This window comes from Ovis aries, chromosome 3 (genome assembly GCF_016772045.2).
Source record: "Ovis aries strain OAR_USU_Benz2616 breed Rambouillet chromosome 3, ARS-UI_Ramb_v3.0, whole genome shotgun sequence".
In the NCBI taxonomy this organism is placed as follows: domain Eukaryota; kingdom Metazoa; phylum Chordata; class Mammalia; order Artiodactyla; family Bovidae; genus Ovis; species Ovis aries.
Window position 1 is genome coordinate 129843756 of NC_056056.1, and position 11713 is coordinate 129855468.

The window sequence follows — 11713 nt, forward strand, 5'->3', positions numbered from 1 at the left end:
TCATCATCGCCACCTAAAAGAACAATGTTTTCTACGGTGATGGAGGTTCTGTGATGTCATTGGGATTACAAAAGTTGGCAAGGAAATCTCCTATCAGCTCTTATAATTGGAAATTACAAAGGAAATTAATTGTAAGCTTTCTAAGAAAGGATTGTTCAGTGAAACTTTTTCTTTCTTAATTTATTATACAGAGAAAGTCTTTCTTCTGTCTACAGAGAATGCCCGCCAAATTCAAGAGACTAAATAAACAGGGTTGGGGTAAGAGATAGAGCTCTTGATTGGCTAAGTATCTGTGCCAAAGTGGTAGCTATCTTCAGACTGCATAGTTTGGTGACTGTACTATTTTTCAAGCAATCAGATCTGGGCTGAGGAAGCTTTGAAATTTCCTACCTTCTATATCTTAGATCAGATTGCCTAAGCAGGATCTCCTGCCTCCCTTCCCCAGTTCCAGCCCTTAAAATGGAAGCAGGAAGTATTTGTTTCCATGTGGCTGCTGTAACAAATTACCACAAACTGGATAGCTTAAAACAACAGAAGTTAATTTTCTTACAATTCGGGAGGTCAGATGTTCAAAATCAAGGTGTCAGGAGGGTCAGTTTGGAAATCACATCTCAACGACACCAAGTAGGGAGGGGCCATGGCTGCCATTCGGGGCAATACTGTCATCAGAAGGAAGAGAAAGCATGCCGCCCAGGCAGCCTCCAACCCCAGACCAAGGGAACAGGCAGAGAGGCAGGGAGTGCAGTTCAGACAGGGTGAGCTGTGGCCCGGCTGGGGAGGCACCTGAGTGGTGATGCCCGTCTATTAAATTTGACAGCGGGTGCATCATGTTTAACTTCAGTGAGAACATTTTCTACGGCATGTGAGGCTGGAGGACTATTGAAAGAATGTTGAAGAATGAATAGGAGTCGAGGAAAGCTGAGATGGAGGTGGTCAGAAGCCAAAGAAAATGAGGGCCTTTAGCACTGCAGACAGGTTTGCTGGTGCAGCCTTTCAGGGCCTAAGGCAATGTCCTGGAGCAGAGGCTGTCAAAGGCTGGGACCCAAACCAGCAGCATCGGGCATCCAGAAACTTCCTAGGGAAGCAAGGGAGCTCCCCAAGACTTAACTGAATCAAGAAATCATAAGTTAAAGCCCTGAAATCTGTGTTTAACAAGCTCCCAAATGATTCTGACGTAGGCTAAAAGCTGAGAACTGGGCCCTATGGGGCTGGAGAAGCAAGCTTTGATAGAGCTGGTGGTGCCATCTGTATCAGGGACGCATCTGTGCGTGTGGTGAACATGTCGAGTCCAGCTGGGCTTGCTGGAAGCAGAGTCTAGTCTGGGGGTGGAGTGAGGTATTGAGCCTAAGGGCATGAATTTCTGTGAAGCAAGCAAATGAGGAAAAACACTGATTCCTTCCCAGGACAGGGTCCCTGCTGCTTGAGTATGAAATACACCTGTTTTGATCTTTCAAGCGGATCAGCAATTTGACATCTTTCCACTCCTCTGAGCAACACAGTAGTGAGCGGATCTCCTGAAGGACGAGCCTGGTGTTGGCTCAAGCTGTCACAGAGCGGCATTTCTCACACTATTTGCAGAGCCCCTGGGAAATGTTCACCAGAAACTCCATCTGCTCTTTGACTTTAGGTTTTATGGTTGAAAACCTTTCTAACATGGATCTTTCTGTCACTTGGGAGGCTAGGATTATAGCCAAAGCAGCAAAGTTGCAAAAGATTTATTATCTTTACAAAGCCGAGTGGCTTTAAGATGGACTCTAATCGTGGCCCTCTAACTCACTTGGGTTCCGGTTTACTTTCTTGGGAAGAAAAGATGGAAAGGGAGTTCCTGCTGGGTGCCGGAGCTTGCCTTTGACCTTCACCATACGTCATCTATTATGAGTGTCTGCCTCAGATTTCCCTTTAATGACTATAATGAAAGTCATCTGTCCAGCAGCAGATTGCAAGAAGGATGGCACAGTGTAAACTTGAGGCGAGCAGGCGGGTTAGTTCTCGGATTTCTAACACCTAGAATTATAACCGTGCCCATTAAACATATTGAAAGAAGAAAAGAACATGGTAATTGCAACAGAATTTTGGATCATTTTGGAACCTACAGGTCTCAGGGCTGCTAATCTGAGCATTAATTCTCACCACATGGAACCGTAAATACAGCACGTGTAGGTAGGACCAGCTACCTAATTCGTGGGGGCCAGGGCACATTGAAAAGACAGGGCCCCTTGGTCAAACACTAAGAACTTCAAGATAAAGCAGAGCATTATACCAAATGTGGGGTCTTTCTGGGTGTGAGGTCCTTTGCTCCTGCACAAACCCCATGAAATCAGATCTATAGGTAGGAGGCAGGGCAAAATCTTACTAGTACCATATATATACAGGTTGTGGTTTTTGCAGAAATCCTTGAAATGACCTATAAAATTTTATGCAGTTATTTTCTCCTTTTCTATGAAAGAAACAGACAATATCAAGATGGAGGATGTCTAAGAGAGGATTGCTCGGTCTCTCAGTTGTGTCTGACTCTGCAGCCCCACAGACTGTAGCCCACCAGTCTCCTCTGCCCATGGAATTTTCCAGTCAAGAATACTGGAGTGGGTTGCTATTTCCTACTCCAGGGATCTTCCACATTCAGGGACTGAACCAGTCTCTCTTTCATCTCCTGTATTGGCAGGTGTATTTCTTATCACTAGCGCCACTTGAGAAGCCCCTATGGTAAGATTCAGTTCAGTTCAGTTCAGTCACTCAGTCATGTCCGACTGTTTTCGACCCCATGGACCACAGCATGCCAGGCCTCCCTGTCCATCACCAACTCCTGGAGTCCACCCAGACCCATGTCCATTGAGTCGGTGATGCCATCCAACCATCTCATCCTCTATCGTCCCCTTCTCCTCCAATCTTTCCCAGCATCAGGGTCTTTTCAAATGAGTCAGCTCTTTGCATCAGATGGCCAAAGTACTGGAGTTTCAGCTTCAACATCAGTCCTTCCAATGAACACCCAGGACTGATCTCCTTTAGGATGGACTGGTTGGATCTCCTTGCAGTCCAAGGGACTCTCAAGAGTCTTCTCCAACACCACAGTTCAAAAGCATCAATTCTTTGGGACTCAGCTTTCTTTATAGTCCAACTCTCACATCCATACATGACCACTGGAAAAACCATAGCCTTGACTAGACGGACCTTTGTTGGCAAAGTGATATCTCTGCTTTTTAACATGCTATCTAGGTTGGTCATAATTTTCCTTCCAAGGAGTAAGCATCTTTTAATTTCATGGCTTCAATCACCATCCGCAGTGATTCTGGAGCCCAGAAAAATAAAGTCAGCCACTGTTTCCACTCTTTCCCATCTATTTCCCATGAAGTGATGGGACCGGATGCCATGATCTTAGTTTTCTGAACGTTGAGCTTTAAGCCGACTTTTTCACTCTCCTCTTTCACTTTCATCAAGAGGCTCTTTAGTTTCTCTTCACTTTCTACCATAAGGGTGGTGTCATCTGCATATCTGAGGTTATTGATATTTCTCCCGGCAATCTTGACTCCAGCTTGTGCTTCCTCCAGCCCAGCGTTTCTCATGATGTACTCTTCATATAAGATAATTACATTTGTATTATTTCAAGCCACTATATTTATGGTAATTTGTTACAGCAATGATAGAAAACTGATACATTCCCCAACAGGAAACTTCTAGAGCTGCAGTCCCCAACCTTTTTGGCCCCAGGAATCAGTTTTGTGGAAGATAATTTTTCCACGGAGCGGTGTGCAGGGTTGGATTTGGGATGATTTAAGCACATTACATTTATTGTGCACTTAATTGCTGTTACTATTACGATTACATCAGCTCCACCTTGGATCTCTGGGCATTAGATTGCAGAGGTTGGAAGCTTCTGTTCTAGAGCACTCTAACTAAAAGAAGGGGAAAATACTGGGCAAGCAAACAAATCAACCAGAACGGATGTGAGCTCTAGACGAGGTCTCTGGGATCCCTTGTTCTATGACTCCCTGGATCTTTTCCCAGGGAAGACAGAATATATTTTACAAAGTTTTGTCGATAGTGGCATGCATGTGTCCAAAAAGCCAAAGCTCATACCTCCTGCCGGCGAGAGCAGAAGAGCCTTTGCATGTCTCTCTGAAGGTGTTTAACACAGACGACTAACCTGGTTCCTTCACCCGTCTGCTGAGTAAGCCCAGACAAGTTAACCTCTATGTGCCTCAGCAGGATGATAAATATGCACCTCATGGAGTTTTTATAAGGTTTAATAATGTTAATATATAAAATTAATGATTGTGACTGGCATGTGGTGAAGGCTCAATAAATGTTAATGGTTGCTGTTATGACTAATACTAATAGGCAGTATGTATATGATCAGTATCCTTAGATCTGGAGCCAGACTCCCTAGGGTCAGAGCCAGCTCCATCACTGACAACATCTATGCTTGGGCAGGTTATTTAACATCTATGAGGTCTAGTCTTTTCATGTGTAAAATGGGGATATTAAAGGTATTCATAGTTGTGATGTGTGTTTACTTGCTCCATTGTGTCCGACTCTTTGTGCCCCATGGACTGTAGCCCACCAGGCTCCTTGGCTCATGGAATTTTCCAGTCAAGGATGCTGGAGTGGGTTGCCGTTTCCTACTCCAGAGTACCTTCCTGACCCGAGGATTGAACCCACATCTCTAATGTTGGCAGGCAGATTCTTTTACCACTGCGTCACTTGGGAAGCCCCATAGTTGTGATGGAGGATAATCAATTAATACATGTAAAGTCCAGGAACAGTGTCTGATAATCCAGCAAAGGCCATGTGTCATCATCATCATCACTACTACGGGACCACCATCACGGCGGACGATTAGGACCACCATCACGGCAGACGATTAGGACCACCATCATGGTGGATGATTAGCAACTAAACAACCTGCGCCATGAACTCAGTAGCATCTCATGTGATCATCCAGACCTTTTAGGTTAGGAAGAACCTTGGTTCCCAGACTGTAGGAGGCACAGGGAGCAACACCATCTTTCCTCTTACCAGGAAATCAAATCATAGTAACACTGGGCAGGATACATGTGAAAGGAAAGTGGAAAAAAAGCAGTCATCAGAAGCACTGTAAGGAAAGACTCCTGAACAGGACAGGGAGAGCCTACCTGCTCCTCTTTTTTCTCTACTCTGCAATCATGCAGGGTTGTACCCACCTGTTGCTTTCCAGGCAATGGTTTTACACTTTGTAACACAGTAAGAACATTAGGTTAAGGAAACCTGCCATTTGCCTGTTCAGAACAGTCCTCTCCGCAATACCAAGAATTCCCACTTTGGTAGATAATGACAAGAAATACAACAGCCCGTTAGTAAACAGGCAAATCATTTCATGGCAATAGCTGATTTAATCAAAACATTCTGGTTTTTCCCTCATCTGAACCCACACAAGGGATGAACCAATCCAATTGGAAAAAATATTTGTTTTATCTTTGCCACATTTATTTACTCTTAGGGACTGTTTAACTTCATCCGGCAGAGAAGCTGGAAAGAGCAAGAATACTCAAAGCACTAAACAGCCTTCTCTCTCTCTGGCACCAGCCGGGAATGACCTGGACATATTTCCACAGGGACCTGTTTTTGAGCCATTTCTTGAAATCCTTTGCCCTCCTCTTCACTGGGGAGAATTAAATTGTTCTTGGGCCAGCTTTGGTGGGGGGAGGCTAGGGTGCAGCCTGGGAACTGGAGGAAATAAGTCAGTCATTTAACAATCCTGCCCATCCATGCAAATGATTTCAAAATATGAAATATTTATTTTGAAAAAATTTACTGACAATTTATCATGCAAAATATTGGGTAGGTGTTATAGGAAGGCAAAGATAAATTAGATATGGATCAAATCTCAAGGAACTCTCAGTCAAATAAGTCACGTAAAAGACACACAGATACCTGTGGGGAATAGAAAGCTATGGGTGAGTTTTAGGTTGGATTTCTGGACATAGCTAGAGCAGGGTTTGTGTGCTTTAATGAGGGATGTGGGGTGAAAACTTTGAGGCTGTGAGCGGAGGAGAACAGGAAAGAAGCTAGGGAAAGAGATAGGCATCTTGAGTCTGATCCATGAGGAGCTCTGAAGGACGACTAATGCCTTTGGTATAATAAGAACATGTATACTGGTGTTTGCCCCTGATTTTGGAGCACAGAGCTCCTAACACCTTTAGGAGTTATCTTTTGTAAGCTAATGAGATGATCCTGTGGAGACATCAGATAGCTTCAGGATGGGAGCTGGTCACCAGAAAAAGCAACTATATGATTAGAGGGTTAGAACTGTCAGTCCCACCTCCCAAGCTCTGGGGAGGGCAGAGGGGCTGGAGATTGAGGTCGGCGCCCAGCGGCCAATGATTTAATCACTCATGACTCCATAATGAAATCTTCATAAAACTCGAGAGTTGCTTTTTGTTCTTTACTGAAGTATAGTTGATTTACAATGTTGTGTTAATTGTGAAGTGATTCAGTCATGTATTCTCTTCCTTTATGGTTTATCAGAGAATATTGATTACAGTTCCCTGTACTAAACAGTGGGAGAAGGTAATGGCACCCCACTCCAGTACTCTTGCCTGGAAAATCCCATGGATGGAGGAGCTTGGTAGGCTGCAGTCCATGGGGCCGCTAAGAGTCAGATATGACTGAGCGACTTCACTTTCGCTTTTCACTTTCATGCTTTGGAGAAGGAAATGGCAACCCACTCCAGTGTTCTTGCCTGGAGAATCCCAGGGACGGGGGAGCCTGGTGGGCTGCCGTCTATGGGGTCGCACAGAGTCGGACATGACTGAAGCGACTTAGCAGCAGCAGCAGCAGTACTATACAGGACTTTTTTGTTTATTCATTCTGTGTAAAATGGTTGGGGTTGCTAACGCTGACCTCCTACTCCCTCTCTCCCCCCAGCCCCTCCCCCTTGGCAACCCCAAGCTTATTCTCTATGTCCAGGAATCTGTTTCTATTTCATAGAGAAGTTCATTCGCGTCGTGTTCTAGATTCCAAATATAAGTGACACTGTATGGTATCTGTCTTTCTCTTCCTGACGTACTTCACTTAGTATAATAATCTCTAGGTCCATCCATGTTGCTGCAAATGGCTTTTTATTCTTTTTTATGGTGGAGCAGAGTTCCGTTGTATGCAGCACAGCTTCTTTACCCATTCCTCTGTTGATGGACATTTAGGTTGCTCGCATGCCTTGGCTGTTTGTGAATTGTGCTGCAATGAACACTGGAGTGCGTGCATCTTTTTGAACTACAGTTTTATCTGGATAAATGCCCAGGAGTGGGATTGCTGGATCATACAGGATTTCTAGTTTCTGAGTTGGTGAACACATCCGTGTGCTGGAGTGTGGCTCAACCCCACTCCATAGCGCAGACTCTCCTGTGCCTGGGACACTTCTGGCACTTGCCCTACGTACTTCTTTATCCGGCTCTTTGTTTGTATCCTTTTCAGTAAAGTGTAACATAAGTAGAGCACTTTCTAGAGTTTTCTGAGTCATTCCAGTGGAATGATCAAACTTAAGAGGGCATGTAAGAATGCCTGAATTTGTAATCAGTTGGGCAGAAGTATGGGTCACCTGGGGAAGCCCCTTGTGACTGGCAGCTGAGTCGGGGGCTGTCTTGTGGGACTGAGCCCTTTACATTGTGGGAGCCAGTGCAAACTGACTCCGGGTAAATAGTGTTAGAGTTTGAGTTGGTATATACCCAATGACAGCCGACTCATTGGAAAAGACTCTGATGTTGGGAAAGACTGAGGGCAGGAGGAGAAGGGGGCAGCAGAGGATGAGGTGGGTGGATGCCATCACTCACTCAGTGGACATGAGTTTGAGCAAACTTGGGGAGACAGTGAAGGACAGAGAAGCCTGGTGTGCTGCAGTCCAGGGGGCTGCAAAGAGCTGGACACAGCTGAGCCACTGAACAACAATACCCACTTGGTATTAGAGAGTTGATTGGTGTCAGGAAAAACACAGCTTTTGTGTAAGAGGTGGTGTCAGAAAATATCATATAGTGCCGCCAATGAGAGGGACTGTTTGTTGTACTCTGTGTCAGCTAGCCATTGCCTGTGGGCTGTCCCTGGGGATAGAATACGCTCCCAAACATTTCTGGCCAAGCTGGCTCCCGTGAGGCAAGCGCAGACTCTCCCTACACCTGCCTGGTAAAGACAGTGTAGGCAGGACACAGCAGCACGGATTACAGGCAGCATTCCGAGGAGGGCAGGAAAGAGCTGGGGGAGTTCCAGTGGGATACCACCTGAGCCGTTGAAATCAGTAGGCGGCTGAGAGGCCATTCACATGGTAGGTCTTCCATTTGATTCCTTAAAGTCATGTAAAACAGATTCCTCAGAACAGTCATCAAAGAAGCTCCTGCCTGAAGATTCTGATAAGACGATTACAGCAAGCAGGATTCTCAGAAAAACCAGGGCTAATACAGGGGCAAGTCGTTTGCTGAGGGTCACCCAGCAAAGGAGTGGGGTCCGCACCCAACCTGTGACTCCCACACAGCCCCTTGCCCCACACCAGGCTCACCGGCTCCTCCTTTAGCTTCTGTAGGACTCGGGGGTTCTTGAACTTCAGAGTGCGTCAGAATCGCCTGGGGGTGCTTCTTCACCCTAACTGCTGGGCCTGGCCTTGAGAGTTTTGATTCAGGTGATCTGGACATAGCAGAGAGATGGTCAGTGGCAAAATTTGCTGGGTCCAGCACAAAGGGGAAATGCAGGGCTCTGTCCTGGGGGGAGGTCCCTCTCCCCTTCCCATGGGCCCAAGGCCCGATCCCCACTTAATAGACACCCTCACCCCTCTCCAGGGAAATGCAGCCTCCACACGATGACTCGCTCAGTACCCAGGTCAGGGCCAGCAAGGGGTGCCTGAAAGTCACTGTGGTGCTGCCTGCCTGGGGTAGGGACAGTCACCGCCTTGCCCTGGCCTGAGCACCCAGGGGTATGAGGGGGGTGTGTCTGACCCCCTCTCTCCCTGTGTTTGTGCCTGGGGTCCCCTCCAGGGGCAGCAGACTACAGTAAACCCAAGCCTCACTTTATCACTGTCATCAGGGGAGAGGGAGGCGGGGAGCCTGGGGCCGATGGCCTAGAACCCGGGCAGAGAAGCACCAGGAAACTCCAAGTTCCCCAGCCTGCTCCCTTGTCCAGGCAGACTTCACTCAGGAAACACTCAAAGACAAAAGTCAGCTTCAACTGCCCAGTTCCTCTGAACCCACGGCTGCCGTGTGCCTACGCTGGTTGCGTGCCCATGAGTCTCGCTCTGGCCAGGGGATATTTACATTTCTAGCAAGTTCCTAAGTGTTTCTGAGAACTGTGTAATCATTCTTTTTTTTTTTGAAAGCGAGGCAAAACATTGCTGCCCTCTGTGCCTCTCCTTCCCTCCTCTGTAAAATGGTGACACTTCGGCCTCACAGGACTGGGGGAGTGGGCAGGGGCATAATTCACATAGAGCTGAGAACACAGGCCGTGCTCTAGAATAGTGTTAGCAGCGATGGCACTAACAGTAATGATCGCTAGCTCCGCTTCTCTGCAGCTCTTGTGTCTAATGCTTCTATTGGTTCTTTCCTCTCTGCTGTCTGTCACCTCAATTTTGAGAAGGAAAGGAAACATATATAGGGGAGGGGTTGGGGGAAGGGGGAGGGATACCCCCTCCAGAGCCAGGAGGGTTTGGTATATATAAGGATACTGCCATTTGCCTTCCCACACTTGGATCCTCTGAAACTGGCACGAGAGGGAGAAGCTGAGTGTGAGGAAGGGTAGGTGGACCACTGCTCCCCATGTTCCCTTGGGGACCGAGCTTCTGCTCTGGAAAGGACATAGGAGTGCCTTAGGGAGGAGACTGCTTCAGCTGGTATTCAGAGCAGGGCAAGCTACAGTCACTGCTGTCCGATCCTGTCCCTTCAGATGTGAGTGGAGAGCGGCCACTTGCCCTTCAGCTTCAGACCAGGTGAACATGGCCAGAAGTACAAGCCTGCAGCAAGCCTGGCTCGTTTCCATGAGGCTTTATTAAGGTTGGAGTTATGAAGCCTTGCTTTCTCTGCAAAGCTTGCCCATCCCGTCCCACATGGAAAGAACACACTGTTCTCAATCTCTAGCTCAGGGAGACTGAGGCCCAGAAAAGAACGAGACGGAGTTCGTCTGCAGTGAGTCTCAGCCTGGGAATCTCCTTTGTTGCTGGTCTTTAGTCACTAAGTCGTGTCTGACTTTCTGAGACCTCCTGGACTGGAATCCCCCTAGGAGCTTAAAAAAACACGCCAGTGCCTGGGGCTTAACCCCCAGGGTTCTGATTTTATTCATTTGGGAGACAGTACAATTACTGGTGTTTAAAAAGCTCCAGACTGGGCAGCAAGGTTGAGAATCACTCTGTACAGTCTGAGGTCAGGGGAGGCGGCTGAGAGGAGCAACCTCACGTCCAAGGAGCTGCGGCTGCGCGGGCACAGGAGGGCGGAGAGGACCTACTCCACATGCAAGGTCAGGAGGGGTGACCTCGTCCAAGGTAAGGAGCAGCGGCAGCGCTTTGCTGGAGCAGCCGTGGAGAGATACCCCACGTCCAAGGTAAGAGAAACCCAAGTGAGACGGTAGGTGTTGCGAGAGGGCATCAGAGGGCAGACACACTGAAACCACAATCACAGAAAACTAGTCAATCTGATCACACGGACCATAGCTTGTCTAACTCAATGAAACTAAGCCATGCTGTGTGGGGCCACCCAAGACGGACGGGTCATGGTGGAGAGGTCTGACAGAATGTGGTCCAGTGGAGAAGGGAATGGCACATCACTTCAGTTTTCTTGCCTTGAGAACCCCATGAACAGTATGAAAAGGCAAAATAATAGGATACTGAAAGGGGAACTCCCCGGGTCGGTAGGTGCCCAATATGCTACTGGAGATCAATGGAGAAATAACTCCAGAAAGAATGAAGGGATAGAGCCAAAGCAAAAACAATACCCAGCTGTGGATGTGACTGGTGATAGAAGCAAGGTCCGATGTTGTAAAGAGCAATATTGGATAGGAACCTGGAATGTCAGGTCCATGAATCAAGGCAAATTGGAAGTGGTCAAACAAGAGATGGCAAGAGTGAATGTTGACATTCTAGGAATCAGCGAACTAAAATGGACTGGAATGGGTGAATTTAACTCAGATGACCATTATATCTACTACTGCAGGCAGGAATCCCTCAGAAGAAATGGAGTAGCCATCATGGTCAACAAAAGAGTCCGAAATGCAGTACTTGGATGCAAGCTCAGAAACGACAGAATGATCTCTGTTCATTTCCAAGGCAAACCATTCAATATCATGGTGATCCAAGGCTATGCCCCAACCAGTAACGTTGAAGAAGATGAACTTGAACAGTTCTACGAAGACCTACAAGACCTTTTAGAACTAACACCCCAAAAAAGATGTTCTTTTCATTATAGGGGACTGGAATGCAAAAGTAGGAAGTCAAGAAACACCTGGAGTAACAGGCAAATTTGGCCTTGGAATGCGGAATGAAGCAGGGCAAAGGCTAATAGAGTTTTGCCAGGAGAACGCACTGGTCATAGCAAACACCCTCTTCCAACAACACAAGAGAAGACTCTACACATGGACATCACCAGATGGTCAATACTGAAATCAGATTGATTATATTCTTTGCAGCCAAAGATGGAGAAGCTCTATACAGTCAACAAAAATAAGACCGGGAGCTGACTGTGGCTCAGATCATGAACTCCTTATTACCAAATTCAGA